The 24,449-nt window shown below is 40.5% G+C and overlaps 2 protein-coding genes across 10 annotated transcripts in view; one reads left to right on the top strand and one right to left on the bottom strand.

Moving 5' to 3' along the window:
* The window catches only part of LOC140683525 (uncharacterized), a 56,661-nt gene that overhangs the window by 11,598 nt on the left and 20,614 nt on the right, over positions 1 to 24,449 (top strand). The window lies entirely within an intron of this gene.
* Positions 1 to 24,449, bottom strand: part of HIVEP2 (HIVEP zinc finger 2) — a 137,028-nt gene that overhangs the window by 102,016 nt on the left and 10,563 nt on the right. For 7 of the 9 annotated variants that reach the window (XM_072926998.1, XM_030268099.4, XM_030268095.4 and 4 more), the window contains exon 2: positions 3,262 to 3,367. The gene's annotated coding sequence lies outside the window, so the exon portion shown is untranslated. Of the gene's footprint in view, positions 1 to 3,261; positions 3,368 to 12,967; positions 13,023 to 24,449 lie in introns of all 9 variants that reach the window. The other 2 variants (XM_030268093.4, XM_072926999.1) reach the window with 1 other exon arrangement.

The following is a 24,449-nucleotide window of genomic DNA, read 5'->3' as shown; positions in this document are numbered from 1 at the left end:
AATTACCATCCCCTCTGAAAGAAAACCTATGTGTTGCTGTGAAGAGCCTGGCCAGAAGAGAGTCAGGCTCACTGTGGCACCTACACTGAGCCCTAGGAAGAGAAGAAAAGGAGATACATCACCTGCCCTGTGCCTTGGTGTGCCTCAGTACCAATCATGTATCTCACCTGAACAGCCCCAGTGGGTCCCCCTGGCACCTGCCACTCTGCGGGGAGTAGCTGGAACAGACCTAGGACTTCCACAGACCATGGAGCACCATGCCATGCCTCAGCAACAAGCATGAGGGAAGAAAAGCTTACCCCGCTTTTGGCAAGGGAAAAGGACAAAGCAAAGAAGGAAGCTCTTGCCTCTCCCAGTCTAGTGTCACATAGGCACCTTCTGCTGAAGAATGTAATCGACCTGGATACCATAGGACTGCCCTGAAACTTGATTTAAATGTTTTATAATCTAATGTGCCCAAAAGTTAACGTAATTTTACAAGACACTGGAACTAGTTGCTCAAAGCAGATGTGGGTAGCCCATCCCTGGAAGTGTTCCCGGCCAGGCTGGATGGTGCTGTGAGCAACCTGGTCTAGTGGAAAGTGTCCCTGTACATGGCAGGGTTGTTGGAACTAGATGGTCTTTAAAAGTCCTTTCCAACTGAAGCTATTCTATGATTCTAAGAAGTTAATGATTTTCCACATTGAAGTAAGAACACTGAGAAAAGGCAAATCAAAGTGGAAGGCCAAAGTTTAAAAAAATACTGGGAATTTTCTATCCATATCTAAATTACATGCACTTTATTGGATCTCAAGTTTTCATTTTTCTACTGCTTAATAATCACAAATATGTTATATATACCCTTTCCATTTTGTCATTCTTTCACTATATTACATCAAATTTAATTTCCTGGGGAAGTGTGCAATCTTTTCAGCTGTCACTGTCTCAGAAGCTTTTCTGTAATAAGCAGAGCTTCGTCCTCTGGCAGGTCAATCTTTTATGAGCTGTGCTCCTGCAGATTAGCTTCCTGAAATGTTTGCAATGCTATATGAGAACCAGCAAAAGAGGAGAACCAAAATAACACCCAAAAGGAAAAATAAACATTAAAACCTTCACTTCGTTCTGACTCCTGTGTTCACTGATTTCATTTTGATGTGTGTAGATGGCAAATCCATGAAGGTTATTGCAGTGTATCAGAATCTTCACGAGGTGTGAGACACAGTCTCCCTTGCCCTACAACTCATTAAAAGCACAGCTGTGAGATGGCTGCTCGCTCTTTGTGCTGGGGAACATGGAGATCTGCAAGCAGTCACCACTCTGACAGCTGCCTCTCCCCACCACCTGCCCTTGGCACTCTGAGAGGTCCCCAAAAAGTCACATTCCACCAGAAAAGTGAAAATGTCAACCAAGAGCATTCATGCTTTTCATTATGAGATACCTGTGATGGCAGGAAAGCAGACCAGCTGGTCTGCTGGGTCCTTTCCAGACCTCTGCCCCTGCAGGACAAGAAACTCATCTTCTTCAAACCAGTTTTCCATTACCAATGCTTATACATACACCAAAACAACTTATTTACAGAAACACACACCAACAAATTATTCTGAATGTTTGAAAATGAATCAACTCACAAGAAACATGAGCAACAGAAATTCTTACTCCTGTATCCTTCGTGAAAAGGTGCTTGGGTATGGACAACAGAAGAGACATCTGAACAATACAGTCTGCAAAGGGTCATGTTAACAGTGTTTGGAGAGGCTGCTGAGAGTGGCTAAAAAGGCATACTAGAAGCCCTGCCAGCAGAAGCAGGTGCAATGCCCTCTCACTTCAGTGGTCAATGTCACCTCAGAGAGCTTCTCTTTGAATTGTCCAGCCAGATGTGGAAACCTTCACCAACCAACACACAGGCTACCCAAGTTGTGAACTGCTTTCCCAAAACACCCTGCACTGATCAATGAAGAACAATCTTTCTCTTCTTGCTCCCCATAAGACTTCTGTCTTGCTTTCCCTCTCTCACATCACTGCTGTAGCAGTAGATCATCCATATTTCTGACAGTGTCTTCAAAATTACACATAAAAATACAGTGCATTAAACCCAGATATATACTTTCAGAGAAAACAGTCATCTCTCCTTAATCACATATAACACGCATTTTATTAATTGAGTTCTCATTATTTTGTCTACCCATTTCCTTGTAATTCTGTTTTACATTTGTATCTTTAATACTTAATCTATAAGAAATGGCTAAGAAATTAAAAAAAAAAAATCCAAGCAGGGAATATTACTTTAACAGAAGGTGTTAAATGCAGTGCTATTCCACTCCCATCAGCATGAAGAAATTTTTTCAGCCAGTTTTAATGGAAGTTGCACTGGAGCCATAAGTCAGATGAAGATGTTCCATGCTAACAGCTACATGGTGTGCTCTGAACTGCTTTAGAACCTAAACCAACAATTTAAGCACTCTCAGAAAACCATTTTGCCACAGTCTTACAGAACCTGAATGTGCATTAAAAATATCATGCCAGAATCATAGAAAAGAAAAGCATGTCAGCTGTCAAGTGACCTTAGATTTTTCGCCTTTTAGGCCATAAACTGAATAGCCCCCCTTCACCAGATGTGGATCTCAGTCTCCATTTCTTTATACAGGGTGAGGAAAACAGGCTCAAATATTAATTTAATTCCTATTGAAATCTTGGTCAAAGATGGTGGGTGATGTAAAGATGAACATCAAGGGAATAACTGCCATCATCTGGTTGAGTTTGGTAAAATGGAGTCAATTTACACTTCTTTAGGGACTCACTGGTGTGTGAAATTAATCTAATTTAGACTGACCAGAAACTGAAATTAGAATTAAGGAAGAAAGCAATTAAAGACCTTTCCTAAATGCAAAACAAGTAGTGCAGCAATGCAATTAAAAGTACAGAACAATGCAGTTAAAGTCCAGAACCCTTCACGCTATTGCTACCACTCCCTCCTTCTTGACAGAGAGAATAATCATCTGTATATCTACATATCATCACTGTAACAGTATAATATTGTCCAAATGAAACACTGGTAGAATGCTTCTACCAATATCTGTGAATAAATACATGTTCAAGTTAACACAGTTCACTATTCTACATACAGGCCAGGCCTAGCAGATAAACATCTGCTGGAACAGCTCTATGTAACTGGTTGTACATGTGGCTTAACATTTACTTCAATGACTTTTAGCACCTTCTTGTTATTGTTTCTGTGCTGCTCCAACAAGCAATGGTTAATGTAAGCTGCAGACTTTCACATACCGTGTACTTGTGAATAGCTGGTTCCCAGAGATGTGGCAGTGATAACATTGTCATCGTAGGACTCAAAGTAGCTCTCGGTAGATCACATGTCAGAAGAGGGTCCCACCTGAAAATATAACAAATCCAGACACTAAGTTCATCATATTCAAAGGTTTACAGCAAGCTCTGCCAATACATTCATGCATTTCACACATTCATCCTGTGCATTCACAGGGTCTGTGCTTTTTCCAGGCTCACAGAAAACATTTTGCCATTCACAATGGCAAGCAAAAGTGCCCTGCTGTAGCCAAATTGTTTTAACCCACTGCTCCAGACCATATTTCAGGCTCTAAAAGCTGCATCTCATCCTAGAGTAAGTGGTTTTCAAGAAGAAAGACTGGTAAATAACAAAGAATTTTCAAGAATTCAGATTCTAGGCATAGTTTATATTTTTTAAATTACTCTAATGCTTCTTTGACTCTTCATACCTCCAAAGTGGCTTGGCTATTGCCTTTATTACACTTCAGTGAGCAGCCTCCACATCTCACAGTTCACTAGTATCATGTACACCTTCATTTGCTGCCACCTAAGCAAGTCAGTGTCTCCTATATTCTGCATTTGGTGTCCAATAACAAGTGTAAAACCATGTAAAGACTAAGTTGCAAAGAACATAATCCATGGGTCCAAAACAACAACAAAAAATTATAGGTGAAGGGCAGTATGCTGCCCATGGGCATGATGCTACAATGCAATATCTAAAGTTTGCCTTCTCTGAAACAGTATTAACACAGAGTAATGCATCTATTTGTGGGCACACTTAAATTCCAGATGCTGAGGTGAGCTGCTGAGCCACAGCATGGGACTCAGCAGCAGAGAGGAAACAGGGGAGCAGTGACTGCCCTGAGGCAGCGCTGGCTGGCAGATGCTGCAGAGATCTATCTGAGTCTCAGATAGATGTTCTATGGAATTGCTGACATTTTCTTTCCCAATAATTCTCCCAAAAATTACCTACAAAAGCAAAATTCCTCAACCTGTTGAAGCCTTAAAAATAATCCTCCTTCCCAGAGAAATCATTCATGATATCCCGCCCACAGAAGGATAAAGACAGCCAACTGCTTTCAACAGAAAAACATAGTAAGACATGCAACACATTCTTCTGCTTGCAGATTAATTTGGAGTCACTTAATAATCTGTCCCTAATGACTGCACTTGATCATTTACCTTGCAAACGACCAGGACTTTTCAGATGAATAATTTAAAACATTTTCCTTTCTTTTTCTTTATGTCTGTTAACAGTAGTGTTAGAAAATGAAAACTCTCACAAATACTTTCATTTTAAAGTTCTAAATCACCATATGAATTGAAAAGAATGATCACCAGATAGCTACATCATGAACAGAAATATACAGCACACATGGAAGTGTGAAGTGAAATGCAGTTTATCATCTCTAGTGAATCAGTTCAAACCTAACTCAAGTTGATAGCTGTCACCAGCTACCTTTGGCTTCCTGCTCTCTAGTATCCTCTTTGTAATTCTCCATTTGATTCCCTTTTGCTCAGATTTCTTCACTGAGTCTTTATCCTCTTCCTTAGCCAATTCCAGATTTTCAAGGCCACCAGTTATGCCTCATTTCAGACCCTGCTGTCTCTCCGCCCATAGTCGAGTTGGGAGGGATCTCAGAGACTGCGTAGAAGAAAGCCAAAACTGCTCAAAACAAACCACTTCCAGTGGAGCCAGAGGCACTAACGAGCAACAGCTAAGAACTGATGTAATTACTCATGAACCTGACAACTTTCAAGATCTTTTACAAATATCTTTCTGTCAGAGGCCTCCTAATTCCTTACCTGTGGTGAGAAACAAGCACCAAAGTCTCAAAAATTCACCTAAAAATTGCAAGTCCTAGAAGAGCTTCTTAAAGGCAAAAGCAAAGTCTTTCTAGGTGAAGCAGAAGCATGGAATCCACTGTGAAATGAAATGAAACTGGAAATTATATGGGAGGTATTTAAGTACATGGTTCTAGCAATTACGGAAATAGCGTTGACAGAAATCCATTGGGGACCCTCAGTGGGAGAAAGGCTGGGAACTAAACATACAAATCAATATAGTCTCTACAGAATGAGAGACTGGTAAGAAAATTAATACACTTCTTGTCCAAACTGTTTATTTTCTATAGCTAGACAGTGATAATCTCTAGTGCTATCAATTAAAACCTTTATTTTCACAAGCAATGTTTTAAGGAAATACAATACTAGGCACAGTTAGAAAAATTAATGGAAGCTGAAATTAATTTTTTGCTTCCAACTTAATTCCACATATGTGCCATCACTTCTTAAATCTGAGTCTACATGTCTTAAGACTATCCTAAAACTGCACTTATGCATACTAAGCTACAGATAAGTTACTCCCTTGCCCCAAATTACTCCTTTCTTACAACAAAGTAGATCACTGAAGAAGCAAATATGCAATCATTTTATTTATATATATGTATGTATTTATATAAATATTTATATCAATGCACACAGCAAAGTTACACCAACAGAGCTACAGAAGCCTAACAACCACAGGTATTTAGAAATTCCCTATAAAACCATTGTTGTGCTCTATGACGTACCAGGTTTTTAGCAATTCTATCTCCCCATGCTAATTTGAAGAATGAATGAGGACTTAAGAAATAAACAAAGCAGCTAAACCAAATGCTTAGATTGATTATATACAAGCATCGAACTCTTTACTAAATCCAGGTCAGGAGGGGTATCAAGCCTCAGAAACTCTCCAGATACATAGAATATATTTTATTATTAATTTCATTAAGAACTATAGCTTCTAATTTCAAAAAATATACCACTTATTAGCCTTTGAGAAAAACAGAATTTAAAGTTAAATAAAAATATGTAATCAATGATCTGAAAAAACATTTTCTGTCCTTTCCTCTCAATAAATCTAAGGCTCAAGTATTACTTTCCAGGCACCTGTTTTCTGTTTTACAACTTCAGCATAATTTCAGTAAAGGTGAGAAAGTTGGTATTTTGCTCTCTCTGCCATCAGAAGCTGCGTTACAGTCACAAACTGCATTTGTATGCTTTACTATGCAACACAAAATTGGATGGATGGATGAAGTGACAGTAAAATATATCGGACTGACATCCATGCAGACTGAAGCCCTCTTCTCCATACAGAAGAGGCACAGTGCTTGACAATGACACAGGCTTTTCCCTAATCCACATCTCCACACACATTGCAGCTGCACTCTGGGAGGAAAACAGGAGCAGTAGTTTCTCAGTAACAGGGAATTGCACTGCTGATAGTGACTATTCAGTTCTGCCTTTGTAACGTTTGTGCGAACACAAATAGGTCACATCAACAAGTGGGAGGGCAAGCAGGAAGAGAATGAGAGAAAGGAGATGCAGCTGCAGGCAGAGCGTAAACTGCAGTAGGGGGTTCCACAGTGATGCACAGCAATCTGCTGCCCAAAAGCATTGGGGAATTCAGAAACGGGAAATTGGAAGCAGTCCCTGGCACCAAGCTGCATAAAATGAGTGAGGGGCATACAGAAAATAAAGCATTAAGATCTCCAGACAACTTACTTTTTCTTTGACTTTCTTTGATAACCTGTAGAGAAACCCTCTAAAATTACAAAATACTTGTTAGACTGTCCCAGGCATGATATATTCTACCAGCACTACTTAATTAATCAAGCACATTATTTTTTATCACTTTGTCACTCTATGACTTTGACCTTTCTCCCTTTTAGATTAATATTTTTTTTTAATTCTGCCCCTTATTTTCATGAATATTTGTGATCACAAAATATATTGAGAGTGACAGACAGTAAACATTACTGGAGGCTGTTGCACTTGGACTGTGACTTGGACTGTGATGTGAATGATCATCCAGAGGCGGGTATATGAGCTCAGAGTTAGAAGGTCACTCCAATGCCCATCTCTCCAAAGATCAACACTTTCGAAAAACAACCTCTAAAATCAAGACCTAACACCAGGAGAATTTCACAGTAATTTCTATTTCTATTCCAGCCAGAGTAATGAAACTCATTTCGGAGATCAAAAGTCATTCAACAGAGAATGTTGACAAATGAGACAGAAGATGCTGCAGATATGAAAGCACAGGGAAAAACATCCCATTCCACCCCATATCCCACTGAGATATAACATCCCAAGTACTAGTGAGACACGCAGAAAAAGACAGACAGAGTCAGTCTAGAAAAGCACAAAGAGATTTGATCACTAATCAGAGACAGAAACCCATCTGAAAGTCACAACTGTCTCTGCAGGCTCTGAAAGACAGAATTAAATTGGCTTAGTACTATATTCAAAAATGAATTTAATTAGCTGACATTAAGCAGGATAAGTTTGCAGTACCATGTTGCTCTGACAAGCTGTCTCCAGAAGGGTAAGTGGAAGGTAAAATCTTATTTTTCAGGATGAGATTATAGCCGTGCACTGAGACAGAAGGTAATGGCATATCTGCTGAGGGCAGCTGAAACTTGGTGCTGGACATTTCATCTCACACTATAAAAGGATGGTATGTGATAGACAAGCCAGAAGTGCAAGTTTCAGATTCTGCACGTTTATTCATATGGCTGTGCAGCTTCATCCTCCTTCTGCTGTTGCCACTTACATAAACAAGAGAACCTCAGTGTATAAGCTCTGCCAGGAGCTTTTCCTCCAGTTTCTCTGTCAGAGCTTCTCCCTGGAAAGACTATGATACCCTAGGTGAATTTTTGTTTGTTTGTTTGTTTATAAGAGAGCATGTTGGTCCCTGGTTGGGAGAACGAGGTCTGTGCAGGGGGCAGTTTCTGTGCTAAACAGGCAGGCTGATGTATCGGTTGGCTGCTGCTGTGTGTTTCATGGGGTCACTCACAGCACCCCTGCTCTGCTCTACCAGGACTTCTCTACGTGTACTAGAACCTGCACATCACAGTGCAGCCTGCAAGCAGAGTGGTGATGTTTGACAGCAAATAAAAGTAAACACAAACTATGGCAAAAATCTAGCAGCACATAGTGACAAATGAAGAATCAATTGTAAAATGCATACTAAATCCAAATTGATTCCCCGAGGAACACTTGGAGGAAATGGAACAACACATTTCAAAGGAAAAGTCCCATGAGCATGGGACATAACAAGCCTTGCCTTCTCATGCCTCCTCATATTGGTAAATTTAGTTCTGGAGAAAGGCATCTCACTGTCAGTGCTAGAAATTCTGCTTATTGTCAAAGCAGGCACGTGTATCCCAGGGTGTGACCAGGAAAGCTATTGCTCACATCACTTATAGTAGTATCTCAGCTCTGTCACACCAGAACCAAGCCAGATTTACCAAGCAAGACAGATTTACCAAGCAAGCTTCATCCATCCCATTAGCAAGTCATTTAGGAAATGTTCTTCCATCCCCTGACAAAAGGGCACAGCAATATGAGATCTTAATTTAGGCTGGCAGTGCCCTTCCTCCTCCCATGACTCCTCTCACCAGGACTGTATTTAGGCTGTGTGACCTTGTGTGGCAGCTCACAGATTTTAAGTGCAAGCACAACACACTGCATGCCCTTCTCTGGCATCACATTAATCACCCTACTTTAATGACTTCTACTGATAAACCACCCTGTGTACCCAGCCATCCTCCCCAGTGCCTGCATTTACAGCAATAAATTAAACACGCCCTTTCCCATACCCTGCCACCGTGTCATCCAGCAGCAGAGAAAAAGCCACTGAGAGTCTCAGCTGGCAGTCATGGGTGAAAACCCCAGTTTTAACAGTCAAGAGACCCAGTTTTACTGGCCATTTTGACAGGTGACTGAATTTCTTTATGGTTTTTTTTCATATGGAAGAATCCTAGTACTTTTCAGCTACAAAGAGCACCACAGATACAAGATACTACTTATTACTGGGAAGTATCTACACCACCTACATAGCTACAGATCAGAACTTCAACTAAACAAACACAGCTACAGAGAACATATGATTTTGTAGTATAATTTCTTAATTATTTCACTCTCTTCCAGGAAACTCAAGTCCACGGCTGAGCACAAATAAAGACACAAGATCTTTATGATAAGAAAAGCAAAACAATGGCCTGACATGACCTAACGAAAGCACAGGATACTACTCCCCCAGGGTAGAAATCTCCTTATTCCAAAACTTCCTTTCAAGTGTTTTGAATATGTTACTAAACAAAGAAAACAAGACATTCACTTTTGAAAGGCAGTAACATTTATTTAAATAGTGGTATCTGACATTATTCCATAAATCATCCACAAAATCGATGTGCATTATGTCAGATGGGACCTTTAAACTTAAGAATAAAACAAGTTTAGGACTGAATTGCAATGCAAAGATACATGTAATAAACTAAATATGTCAAAAGCTTCAGGGGAAAAAGGGTTGCTGAAGGTTTAATATGGCTTAACACAGTGCACAAAGGCACACAGATTTACCTCTGTGATGCTAAGTGATGTATGGTGCTGCGACTGCCACCAAATCATAGGACTTGAGAAACAGACTGAGTTCTTAGCCGCTGGTGATTTCTTATCTGACCATGGAGGGCATCTCACAATCTGTCTCCATCTTTGATCCCTGTGATAACATTTCTTTCCTCTCCTCATCTGTCAGGTATTTATGCTGTAAATTCAGTGAATTTGAAGATGTAAAGACAAGAAAGCCTACATCTTCATAGTAGACTTTAGATATTACCACGTGGACAATAAAAGTCATGGAAATAAAAAAATCATATTACACAATTCTAACATTTTACCATTTTCACATAGCTTCCTATCCAGAAAGTATTTTTAGAGGAATCAATTCAACCTTCCTCCCAACATCTCTTTTGTAACCTTGTTCCCTACGTAAAAAACAAAAAACTGCAATCACAAACTGTGTGATGTCATGCCTGTGTGTATCTATCTTCTCCTAATAATTTCCTCTAAAGACATTCAACAAAGAGGCAGCAGTCTCAAGATTACTCAACTACCAGAAGGTCCTTCCAATTCCACCTCGTGCTTAGACAGAAGAGAGAAGGTAAACATTCATGTTAAGGGAAAAATCTTCCACGTTGAGTCAGACAGCGCAGAACTTGCAGATAAAACAGATGTACTGAGATGCAAAATGGTGTCAAAAGCTGAAGTTCACAACTGCAGGTGCACCCATATGGCTACACAAAAGTGGGAAAGGAAGCAACTTTACCCACTGGAGTAAACTGGCCCAGCTACCCAAATGCGTGAGATGGACAGTTTGTATCTGTGGTCTGTATCTCACTGGGAAAAGCCTACAAAGTTCCCAGAGCCCAAGTATCTCCCATGGAGTTTCCTAGGGAGGGCACAGTGCAGCATTTCAACAATCCTGAAGCCCTCAGTAAGAAGAAACTGCTTTAAAATGGTGAGAGGAAAGCCTGGTAGCTGTTGCAGAAGAAAATACACATACACATATCCCTGAGTACACATTACAGTTGCAAAGACAAAATTCTAAACCCGAAATAATAGAATACTGTCACAATTGGCTGTTTCAGCAAAATGTAACAACAAAACCAAAATAAACACCACTGATGAACTTCACTGCTGTCCTCTCACAAAGCAGTGTCTGCCAATAATTACATTCACGCTACTGCTACTGCAACACACTAAAGTCAGGTCAGAAGCAGGTGAATTATAAAATTGTAACCAGTAGCACTAAAATGACAATTTTATTTTGTTGTAAAAACTAAAAAAAAATTTAATAGGCTATATTTTATTGTACATATATGTGTCATTAATTATATCAAAACACATCTAAATGTTGATGATACTTCAAATATACTGTGTGATGAAATATATGATGAAACAACTTTTGAAGTAATTTATTAGTCATTCCCATACTTGATAAGAAAACAAATATTATACTGATTTATTTATTTTAGGCTATCGAAAGCATCATATTCTGAAAGTGGTCATTTATTTTCACTACTAGTTTGTAGCATTCTGATTCCAACTCTGCAGTTTAGTAACTCAGAGTTTCATCTGCTGGTGTGAGGAAAAAGATTTGAGTAGCTACAAGTAAGTGCAACTACAAGAAATGTCTTGTAGTTGAAAGACAAATGACAGCAGGATGAAACACATAATCAGAATATTTTAGAAGTCTAAAATTTTTCTTCATATTGATATAATATGGACAACAGATGGGTTTTTAAATGCAGCTCTCAATACAACTTTGCATGTGAGAAAGAAAATAATTTGGAGTTCACAGGAACAGGAGCAGATTGTTATGTGAATCCAGTTGGTGTCATTCTACACCCTTAAATTCTCCTGAAAAATACTGTAAGCAGAACAGCAGGAGTCCCAAAATTCCCTTCACTGGCTCCAGCTCAATAAGTCATTCCTATTTACAAAGTATATAACCATATACTTGACTTCAGGAGAATGTGTAGGACCCAGTGATTCCACTGCAACTTTGGAATCTGCCTGAAATTTAGGTTTCTCTTGGGGGCTTCGCTAATGAAGCACCAGATTCATCTGGCAGATATTTGTGCTGCATTTCTCTCATGCCTTGACTGCTGACTGCACCTTAGTTAGGCTATTTTTCCTCTTAAGTAAAGGAGATAGAACTGGACTCCAAAGCCACATGTAGCCTGACTTTTGCAATTACTTCTGTGTTTAATACCATAAATATTTTGAGCAGAGGCGCCCATAGTAAATGGCACAACTATTGGTCACTCTGAGAACAGTTACTTAAAAACAGAGACAAACAACAACAAAAAAAAAAAATAAGGTTTGAACCCCACAATCAGTTTTAGCACAAAACCCCTATTGGCTCCCTATGGATGAATGGCAGAATACAGCATCTGTCTACAGGACACCTCTTAAGATAAGGAAGTGAAACTGAACTGAAGAGAACACTGCACTACAGTGATACTGCTGTGCCTCATATTTATGAATATAACTCACATGAAAATCAGTGTTAGGTGGTGTGAATCTTGCCCCAAACTCATGAACTGTGTAGCAGAACCAGGAACTGAAGCTGTGGCTACTGAGTCCCCACCCAGCCTGCTAGTCACTAGACCATACTCCCTTGGGTAGAGAATTACAGTAAATACATCAAGTCAGCTGTGTACTGCTGAGCTTGTGTGATCACACATCACAGACAGTAAAACACGCCACCACCATAAACTCAAAGGTCTACTCCATGCATATGACGTTGCCATTTCTAGTTCTGATGCAAAGCATTCAAATTCCAAGTGCAACACATGCATTTAAAGCAGTTTTTCAGGTGGAATAAAGTATACTTTGAAGCAGTGAGTGTTATTCTAGTTTTCTACGAGAATGACATGTCAGCAGAAACAAAAAACATTTCTTTCTCACTATTGCAACCAGGTACCTTACTGCATGCAGTATGCCAGGAAAACGGACTTGCTGCAGGAGGAATTGAACTGGCACAAGCACAACAAAAAGGATTTTAATCTACAAGCACTGCACTGTGGAAAGCAACTGCACAAGGAAGCATGCTCCATGCAGATAAGCCAAATCTTGCATGATGCACTCAAAAGAACAGCTCCATTCTTGAAGCAAACCTTGCAACAAACGTCTCCAAAGTTTGGGAAGGTTCAAAACCAGGGCCTGCCAAGGTAAAGAAAGACAGCACACATATTTTTGCAGGGTGAAGCCTGTTCTCTACAATAGAGAAGGGTGTTGTATTGGTGATTCCAAAGAAACATGCACCATGGCAACACCACTCGGGTGTAGAACTCACCTTGGTGAGACTGATGGTGCAATCAACACAATCCCATGGGCAGCCTTGGCTAAAACTGAACAAAAGGTTTTGCTTCTCAGCCCCACAGAGTGAAACCATCATGGCTTGTGATCTACCTCTCCCAAAGCGGTGGCAGGTTCACAAGGGACTGGCTGAATCCCTTGTGAACTCAGGGGGAGTTCAGAAAGGAACCCCCTTGTAGCAGGACTGCAACAAGCACAATCTCAAGAACCAGGCAAATGCTCTCAAATCCATTACTGTGACAAGGAGCTAAGATCACACACCCACATAGGCCACACATTATAAAAATTTCAGTATTACCTAGGGTCCAATTTTACACACACAGCAGCCCTGCAGAGGTTGTGTTGCAGCAACACAAAAGGGTGGCCTTTTGTGGCTCCAGACACCATACCAAGGCACACAGTACAACTAGATTTAAAAGAAAATAAGTCTGCAATAATGAGAAGATTTGTTTGAAACTTTCCCATCTTTATTTGTATCAAACTTACTGTAAATTTGTTTGAGTTTTTTTTAAATGCTTCAATCTGCTAAGAAAAGTCTTCTTGCAGATGGACTGGTAATGAAATACAAATAGAATGCTTAATATGAAAAATGTAATGCACAGCATATTTTTTTCTTTTACTTATTTCATCTTAATTTGCACCTAGTCATTTTCATGCTGAGCATCTCATTTGGTTAAATAATTACTGTAAATTAAATTTCGCCGTTTTTAACAAGCAAAAATGGTGAAACTGGGTTGGTAATTATTTCAAGTTTTGCCAAAACATGAAAACAACTTTGATAACCTGACAACACTTAAGGGTTTGAAAGAACAAGATACACGAAAGCAAGAAAAATGAAACTGTGTACAGCAACCTGAAGGGCAAGAAATCACTTTGTGCAGAGCCTTATGACCTGTAGTAGTAACCTCTGAAGATCTATTCAAAGACCTCAGAATGTGAGAGTTTACTCCTGAGCAAGCCACTGTCTGCTCATGCATAGAAACACACCCCCTCCTTGTCCGTGTATCAGTGCCACTTGTGGCAATTTATTTTCTTCCACCCAGCAGCCACATGCTTACCCTACTCTGCTCACTCACAGATTTCAGCAGAAATTGCACCAGAACCAAGGCCAGCCCCACCTCCCACAGTACATGGTGAACAACCCTCACTCCTCACAGGCACTGATCCCAGCTGTGCTCATCTGCCATGGCACCATCCTGTGCCTGCACAGCCCAGCTCACCTGCCAGCTCACCCCCCCAGCAGCCCCCAGCCCACCCCTGGCTGCCCCCAGCAAAAGCCAACAGGCACAGGCTCTCACCTGACAAGATAAGGCAGCAGAGATCCACAACAACTCCCCCTGCAGCCATGCTCGTCTCATGGATCCTACCAAAACACCGCGTGGAAACTCCCATGACGCTCCCTCTGAAACTCCTGGCTTTACAAGTCATGGCTCTCAACAAAGCCACAAGACTTCTCATCCAAAAGAGTAAGGGAAAGTAAAGTACACCCAAGTAAAGGACTCCCAAAACCTCCTAAGTAGTCATAACAGCAAAGTGCACTAACAAAAATTTCAACAATTTTATACAATGTCCCTACACGATGTTCATCTGTACCAAGTAAATAATGGATGGAGTTACAGAATGGACATAACCATTAGTCCGACAAAACCCACTACAGAGTCAAAAGTAATAAATACTGGAGTTGACAGAAACAGCATTTGATGAACTCCAATTTGGGTTTCCATCATGCAGGTTCAGAAAAATGTCTTTCTCTACCTACAAAGTCTCAGTGCCCTCATGTGCCACTGTTCAGATTCCCAGCTCTAAGCTTCTGCTTCTCTAACAGTAATGTGACTATACAAAACTAAGTCAATTCAGTACAATAAATGAAAATTCTCCAGAAGACTGAATTTTTTTTAAGTTTTCATAAAAAGCAAGTTTCTTCTGAAGGATGTTGCACTGACAGTCCAAGAGAAATCCTGCATTTGTTTGGAAAATAAGGACATACCAAGAGCAACATGGTTCACTTCCTTATAGTGCCTTTTTGACATCCCTTGGCCATGACCTGGATGGCCTCCAGTGTGAGAAAATACTCATTTCCGTCTGTGCTTGCTCATCCCCTCGTCTCCAGGCTGAGGCTATCAGCACTGTGCTGGCTACAGCAGCAGCTTACAGAGGCTGCTTGTCACTGTAACATCTCAGCTGCCAACTGTGCCAAGGCACCATCAGCCACTGTGTTCATGTGCATGGCAGTGCAGGAGACCATCCATATCAGCAATCATTTCTGGCCATCTGCTGTTAATAACAATAGTTCAAAAGTAAGGGAGTTTATAAACCTATGCCACAGTTTACAGATGTTTCATTTATAGATAAAACAAAGGAAAAATACATAATTATTTTGTCAGAATGAGAGAGAGCATGACAGTTTGAAAGGGAACTCAGGAGCACAAAGCCATTCCTTTCCAAAATAGTCACTATTCCTACTCCTTACCTGAAGACCTGATATTCTCACACCTTTATCTCCTGACATTATTATTTAACATCTGTATACATGCCACTAAAGCAAGAAGTCATGCCAGGCTTAACAACTCAGCATGACTTTGAAGATGAAGCCTAAGTAACAGCAGAGAAAATCGTCAAGGAAATATTATTAAAGGAAAAATTAACTTAAAATCAATTGCTTTTATTCTAATGCATTCATAGAATTACTTGCCTCTCCTTCTATAAACTGTTTGTAAAATCTCTTGAGACAGAGGACTGTCGTGTTGCACACATGCCTAATGATACTATAAGGACATTTTTAAAAAAGGAAGGAAAAATATTTATATAACACTTTACACGGGCAATCACAGATCATCAAGATATTTTCTTTTACACGTGAAATCCGGCCCATTTAAAGGAAATTCCCCATTTATTATCCCAGAGGAAAAAGAAGGTGGGGGGAATTTGGTGAGCACATATACAAAACCTTCCAAGAACTACTCATGCTTGAGCAAATTCACTCTTCTGTCTCTTAAACATTCCCATCCCAAGACTTTGTTTCAAGACACATCCTCCTAATGAATAGCTGGACCTTGTCCGTACAGCTGGAAGCACCAACACACAGTGTGTCATCTCAAAACCCAGTCATATCCTATTCTGCAAAAGGTTACGTGCCATTACTTCTTTGCCTATCTTGCTTTTTCCTGCTAGCAAGCATCTCACCAGGCATGACTCATGTTACATATCTCCAGCTTGTTAAAAACAACAGTTATGCAGCTAGGTAGTACGAAAGATTAATGAGGTAAACCCAGAAGTTGCTTATTACAGAACTCAGACAAAAGCTGCTCCTTAAATAATATGCCTATGCACCTTTAAACAAATGAATAAGCCACTGCAGCAGTACTGTTTACATTCAAAGCTAATAAAATCTTTCAAATTCAGGATCCTGTACTCTAGACTACTCGGTGCCGCCTCTCACGCCACTATATGTGAACTCCCTAGTGCATTGTGTGTTTTATTTTTTAAAAGTGACCCACTCCTCTCCCCAATCATTATAGAATAACAGCTGAATACTGAATCAGTCAATTTCACTCACAAAAACACTGCATTGCTTTAATGTTCTGGATGACTATGCTGAGATAAAATCCTCCTCCCTGAGTTAGCAGTAATATGCTTGTGTTTTGCAAATAACCATTTTTACTCATATCCCGCTTTTGGTAATGAAGTGTAAAAGCAGCAGCCAGAGAGGGTTAAACAGGCTTCCTGTCAATGCTCTGCAAGAAGCCAGCCTCTGTACTGCAGCAAGGCAAAGAAATCTGTTCAGGCCCAGTATATTCAGCATTATTTAGCACTACTGGGACCATATTCCAGGATCCCTCAATGCCCACCTGACAGTGTGTCCTCTGCATTAAGGTAGTGATATGGTCCCCCCCAAGGTAAATCATCACCTGACCATCCTGGTCTTTGCAGCTCAGCTGTGTCCAGTGACATGCTCCGTGGAGCAAGCCATTGCCACATAACTGTATTCTCTTCTCAGTCACTTCTCCAGTAGGTTAAAAAAAAATGAAAAATAGAAAGAAAATGACAAAGCTCATATTTCTGGCATCACCACCCCAGCAGAGCAATAGGGAGGCGACTGGCTGCCCCGGGGAGGAGGCGGCAGCAGTGGGGGCCTGTGCAAGCACCAGCTGGCTGCCAAGCCCAGACCTGAAACTAGGTCTCAGCCCATTCGACTGCAGGGGAAGGGAGGGGAAAAAAAAAAAAAAAAAAAAAAAAAAAAGGCAGCAGCACTTTCTCAGAGCAGGAAGAAGGGGAGGCCACGAGCGTTTCCTGTTGTGCAGCTGAAACAAGCAAAGACGTCATTACACTTATGCTCCCTCAGGGTGTCAGCAGATTGAGGGCCAAAGTTCAGTCATTTCCAATGCACCGCAAGGAGGGAGGTTTGGGAGGAGAAACCAGCAGTGGCTTTATTGCTAACAGTGTTCTCTGCACTTGCATAGCAAAACAGCTAAGCAGTCAGCTGCAAAGTATCGTATGTGACTAGAAACAATATTTGCTCAGGAGCCGTGCTGCTCTTGTTGTTCTTGTACAGCTTGTGTAAGAATATTACTGCAATATAGAAGTAGAATGAAATATCAAAATGTACTAAGCTTTTTTTTTTTTTTTTTTTTTTTCTTTGCAGCATACTTTTGCAAGCATCTGGAAATCAAGCCTTACACTGCTTTGGATCCCATGAAGTAAAACATGTTTTGTAAATGCATCAGAGGCACAACTAGTGGGTAAAACTCCAGGATTCTCTTGTCAGATATGGCCAACATCCTGGCAGAGTGAATACAGAGGCTTCTTTTCAAATTTGCCTCTCTCTTTCTGAAGCAGGTAAGGTCCCACCTTAAGGAAAACAGTGAGGATGCAGGAGTTGGATAGTGGCATGTAGATGTCTAATTTGGTAATTGATTGTCAGCCACGCTGTCCATCTAAATGTAAGAAAATCAGTATAGCTGGCAAGCACAGGGGGAATCCAGATTGCAGTCCTACCCACCATTACTACCATCTTAAGACAAATATTAGAAAGACTTTTCAAATGGAAAGCATTGACAAGAATCCAAATGAGATTCTCGTCAGGATTTCAGGACGTTTCAGAGTCTCTACCAACCACTGGAAGCTTTAAAGTGCAGTCTGAACAACTACCTGTAGGAAATGCTTTGGTTATAGCTGATCCTCTCCTGGGGCAGAGGGATGCACAGACTTACAGTACACTCTCACTCATGAGACACATTCTAGACCCATTTTTGATAGTCTCTGAACATCTTAAAACACAGTGATAAAGGCAGTCATTCCACAATGAGCATGTCCCAGCATACATTGAATGTGACAGATTGGGTAGCAGTACTCCACTTGATAGAACTTGTTTTTCAAATAGAGGTACTTAACAAACCTCATTGAAAAAGGTTTGGAAAATGCTCTTCTGAATTCTCATACCATCATCACTAGCCGAAGAAAGTATTTATTTCTTATTTCTGCCATAACCACCCTGTGGCCACACTGGGTACTGAAGCCAGTTTTCAGCCCTAGTAATTCAGCATAATAGAGCTGAAACTAGGGAGTCACCAGACTGTATCTTGGATATATTATATCTTTCATGGGACTAGCTAACTAAAACCGATCATTTTACTAAAATAAGATCAGATATAGTATTTTAACTATTTATAAACTAAATATTTTGGATATATTTTGAAACACATTACAAAGACACAAGCTGGTTTGGTTGTTTTCTACCCTTTCCTTTAGAGGTAAATTTTTGAAAGGTAACTCATCTCTAGGATACATTACCAGGTAGCATGAAAAAAAGTTCTACTGCTTCTTGTTCTGACATTAGCTTGAAAACCTAATCCTGAAGGTCGTCAACTTGGCACTAATAATCAGTATAAAATATTAAAATCTTTTCAATATTAAAAAAATAAACAGAGAAATTAGTCTTTGGTGTTGACAGTGATTTTCAGTACACCGGCATCAGCTGCAGTGAAGACAGTTTTGATTAGCCCAGTCAGAGTAAAGTGATCAGAATCTCACCCTTAAAAATGTGGTTGCTGGAACAGAATCCAGCCCATATTATGCAGAGCAGTGGGTGTAAGCAGTGACAATCTCCTGAGAAGAAAAAACGGGGTGACCCTTCAAAAGTACTGTAAGAAAGTTCCCACTGTGCACAGCATCCTAAACACCACATACAAAAGCCATTTGACTTTCTGAAATCCAACCACTTGGTACCGCACTCAGAACAAACTTGGCCCACTATTTTTAGACCCATGTCCAAGAATGAAGGAAATGCACCAACAATTTGTACTTCTGACCATACTGAGACAGCTGGCACGTGGCACAGCAGCAGCACAGGGCCAGGCTGCGAAACCACCAGGCACCGCTGTGCCATATCGCAACAGGCTTTTCCCACACATCTATGGCTGCCTCTTGCAATACCGTGTCTGCTAAAGAACACAGAATATAACAAGGAGCAGCAGGGGATTCACACACCCATCCATGCCCTGAGAGTTAATTTTCATGTAATTACATCTTACTGTCCCATTAGTTCACAAAGAGTATTAAGCCATCTCTGCCAGGTTTGAGGTGAGAAAGTGGAATATGCTCTCTGCAATATCCAAATACGACCCTAATATTTTTTAAGGGGCTGTACCTGTTGTACTGAGTTTTATTCATTAAAAGATTGAAACTTACAGCAAAGAGAGAGATGCAAACTGTGACCTGGTCTCACTGACAGTGCCCTGGCTATGCTGATGAAAACATTTCCCTTTCCACTCCAGAACAGATATCAGTTGTGGTAGGTACAAATACATGTGGAAAATAACTCTTAAAAGTTGGCTACTTATGAAGTATCTAACACCTTTACTGATCCCCACAAATTCAGTTACACTTTTACCCTTTACAACCCATCCATGCAATACTTTTAACAAAGGCACTATAGTGTATCACTTGGAAATTCAAATTATGTACAAGGTATTTATAATTCTTTCACTTCCATTTGAAGAGAAGAGCAAGTAGAAAAGCCATTATCTTGAAATTTTTTGTTGTTGAATCATCATATCACTAAGGGAATTCTCTCAAACAATCCTACAAGCCGGTAATTAAAATATCCTGCACCAATTTTAAAAAGAAAACAAGGCAAACAAAGATGACAAAGTCCAAGCTGTCAAAACACCTGATAGCAGGTCATTATTTATCTTCAAAATACATGTGGCAAAAAACAGAAGTGGGGGCAGGGAGGCCTTTTTTTTACTGTAACCTGGTGTTCAGCCTAAATACATCAGTACAGAATGCAGGAGAGTGAGTCTGCCCCTTGCTGAAGGGCACAATCCAATCACCAATGCAGTGGCAGCAACTAGAAATTCCCAAAGTATTCCCCACCATTTTGTCTGCTTATTTACTGCACTCAGCTGCCCCATGTCGTGCTCTCCTGCCCCAGCAGGACACTGCCACCAGCACCAGTCTCTCCTGCCAGGTACCTGAGGGGATCTTCAGGCTCAGGGGCAAGCAGCCTCCCTCCCATTCAGAAGCTACTCGGAAAATGCTACATTGCCAAGAGGAATGTTCCAATTATATGGTAAGGATTTGGTTTAGGATGAAAACATTAAACTTGAAATGGGATGATCCCATATAGTGCAGAAGTGTGAGAGTGTCCACAGAGACAAAGTGTGGGCGTGTATTTGTGTCTGCGGTGTGTCTATACACATTTACACTTGTGCACATATGAATGTATAGATACAAAACAATATGTAGACACCTAAATATATCGTTATATATATATTCACATTAGAAGTTAATATATTAAGTGCTTTGGCTAAGTGGTAGCAAAACCCTGTGATTGTAACTATCTTTTATAAGCAATGTCTTATGGGGAGTCTTTGGGCAAAATACATTAGGTCCTAGAAGCTAAGTGGGGGAAAAGGCAAACCCTTATATTGTGGTACCAAGTATTTATATTTTATTTCAAATATCTAATGAAGACAAAGCAGATCTGAAACCCATGTTTCAGAAGTTTTCAACAATAAGTAATCTAATTTCCAGAAACTGAAAGCAATTGCTAAAATACTTATTTAAATTGCTTTCATGGAAACAAAGAGAAAACACTTTAAAAATCTTAAAAATATCAAATCAACTTGACTGCTTCTGTATCCCATTAATTCAACAAGATCCTAGGCAACAATAATATTCAGAATAAATATTTTTCTTATGGGAATAGCATTTTCACTCAAATTGACCAGACGACGGCAATTAAAAAACAAATATTAGATACAGAAAATACATCTACTGACTTAAAAACTAAACGGTACTTCAGTGAGTACAAAGCTTGTTTAAGAAGATATTAACTTTTTCTTTTAAAGGTCTTCTTACTTCTAAGGGGAAAATGCTTTTTTTCCCCTTGCAGTATTTTGAACTAGTTTCCATCCAAATGATGAAAATCTGTTCCCTAAAACTTCAGAGATCAGTGCAAAACACTGCATTCCTACACAAATATAAAGATGAATATACCCAAGACAAACCCAGTACTGATTCCAAGTTCTGCACCTGGCCTATATCTATACGTACACCTTAAAAAAAGGAGAGGAAGATGAAGAGCAAAATAAATAAATACAAACCAGTGATACAAAAATACAGTAACTTTCTACGCAATATACCATCTGTTCCTCCAGAGAAGCACGCTGCATCAAGCCACAGGGGCTACAGCTAAGAAAAGCCCTTGTAGAAGAGCCAAGTTCTGTAATGAGCAGTTTCAGAAGCTGTGGAAAACTGCACCAGCCACCACAGTAAGGAGGCAGCCTGTGATACGCTCAGTGGGAATCGCCATCCCCCCACGCTGTGGGCTGGGGTTACCCCAGCTGCCACAAGGTCCTCACAGAGCTCCCCGAATGTTGCAAACCCAGGGTCAGAGGTTCATGGCGTACCAGAAAAGCTGGGCCATGCTGCGGAGCAAGCGCTAGCTGTTTGAGGATGTGGTGTTTTGCTATGGGCTTTTACGGGAAAGTTTTGTCTCTGGAGTTACAGACACAGTCAACTGGATTTCCCCGTCTACTCCACAGACCACACCTCCACTGCTGCTGCTCCCTTCTCTTGTACTGCGGATCTAGGATCAGTAAACAGAAATAGCTTCCAGAACATGGGAACAGGCACCCTAGTACGCCTGCTGCCCCTGAGGCACATGAAAAGCAGGAGCTGCTGCTGCATGCCAGGTGCTTGCTCACTGTTGTGTGCCTTACAGCAAATAAAGTGAGCGTCTTCCAGCCACTTGGGCAAAGAGGCGGGCAGGAGAGACCCAGATCAAAGAAGTGCTAAGGGGTGCTCTGTTATGGTTAAGAAGGCCAAGTAAGGTGTGCAGCCCTCTCCTTCCAGCTGGCAAAGTCTCAGGTACTCGGGATTATGTAGTAAGAATTTCCTTCTGCCGCTTCTATTGTTATTCATTATGTGCGTGTTAAAAAATGTATCCGGCCTTTCCAGACTTTGGTTGCATTATCACACCAAACACAGGCTTTAGGGCAAGGTCTGAGTTTTGTAAACCATGCTTCTAGAGAATCTGCTTGTGTTCCCTGTCACCAACCCCAGAACCCTGGGCAATTAGGAGACCGTACCCAGACTGGAGGGAATTTGTGAGCCAACACATTATCACAGCTCTCATTAATAAAATAATAAACTGTGCAATTACAGTAGGTTGTACACATACCTTAGGGTATGCAATAAGGCACAAATTTAGAAATGGAATATTTCCAACAACCAACAACTTAAACAGGCAAGGATCCTTATCAAACAATTAGGTTACTCAAGAACTACTCCAATAACTGGCCCTTTTTGCCCAGGGTTATGCATTCTAGAATCATGCCATAAGCTTTCGTTGAACTAGGCTTTTTCCTATTCCTTTTTTATTTTGTTTGCACTGTTAAAAAAAAAAAAACAAACAAAAAAAAAACACTCATCTCCCCTCTAATCCACCCATCAGATGAGGCACAAGATTTTATTTTAAATTACATTCAAAAATGGGGAAGTGCAAAGAAAAACTCCATTATCAGGATTAACTAATTCAGTTTGGCGCTCCTGGGCTACAGATGGAGAAGCAGATACATAGGGCAGGTGAAGTACACCAAATGAAACATCACACTAGATCCATGCAAACCTTTTGCATATAGTGTTTTATCTTTCTTTTTATGCTGAACCAGACCAGAAACAGACAAAAAAACCAAAAAACCTTTGAAATTATGCCACTTGAAATAAGCAGGCATCAGACCTCATAAAAAAAATAAATAAAACAGATCATCATACACAAACTGAAATTAAATGCAAGTTTCTCACACCTTAATCATTCCAAAAACAGATAATGGGATTTCACTGGGGAAAGAAGCACACAGGACAAGATACAGCCCTGTCTCCAAGCAAGTTTCTTTTTCAGCTGGGTTACAACTACAAATAATAACTGCAAAAAAGCTGAAACCACAGGTCTAAGCCAGTCAGTGGCAACACTTTCACCTTCAACTCCATGCACTTTATATTCAAATCACAATGAAAGCACCCTAGGGTACAAAATATATCTTTTTTTTTTTTTTCTAAAATACCTTATACCATCTGGCAATGTAAAGATAATTTCTGTTGAGAGTGCCTTTCGTCGTAGATCTTCTCTGCCTGAAGTATCCAGAGGCTGTTTCCATGTAGACAGTTTTTCCTAAAGTCTCACCTCATGTTACTATATTCAATGAAAAGCAAACCTTGCATGCTGAAGGTTTCCATTTATAGGCTGGGACAGTCACGAGGAGCACTACTTCAGCAGTACAAGTCCTATCTACAGCTGATGGCAAAATCCTGTCCTCATGAAAAAAAATCAAAATCAGTAACTTCTCATTCTGCACTTTTATTAGTCAGGACACAATCCAAAATGACAGAATTTTCATTATATTCACAAGAGACGAAGCAGTTCAATGGTGTCACAACCTGTGCCAGGCACAGTCTGGTATCATCTTCTCAGATATGGGGCACTGATTAGAAAACGGTGAGATGAGGGCAAGACGGTTTTGTGTTGGCTCCTGAGAAAGTGAAGCTCCAGCAACAAGATCCATGTTGGCATGATTCAAGTGCTTTTTAGGACAGCTTTGATTTCCACCATCTATTTGCACCGGTAGTCTGCTCATGGATTGACCTTCTGGTGACTTTCCTACAAGCGTGAGAGCTGGCAGCACCAGTTCAGCCGCAGTGTGGTGGTGGGCACCCCACCAGAGCTGCAAGGCTCAGTGAGCACCATGCTCAAGGCAAGTGTCAGGCACCAGCGATGGCAGGGCCTGGGCAATGACCCTCCCACCTTCTGAGCAGACAGAGGGATGTGACTACGTCCTTCAGAAACACGGGGATGTAAAAGGAACTCAAAGTGCTTCTGCATCTTTATGGGGTCCAACAGGACATGACCTGACTGAGTCAGTCACAAACAGCTAAATGGGGCCATGCTCACTTACTGA

This window comes from Taeniopygia guttata, chromosome 3, assembly GCF_048771995.1.
Source record: "Taeniopygia guttata chromosome 3, bTaeGut7.mat, whole genome shotgun sequence".
In the NCBI taxonomy this organism is placed as follows: domain Eukaryota; kingdom Metazoa; phylum Chordata; class Aves; order Passeriformes; family Estrildidae; genus Taeniopygia; species Taeniopygia guttata.
Note: the sequence above shows the minus strand (reverse complement) of the source record. Positions and strands in the feature narration are given on the sequence as shown.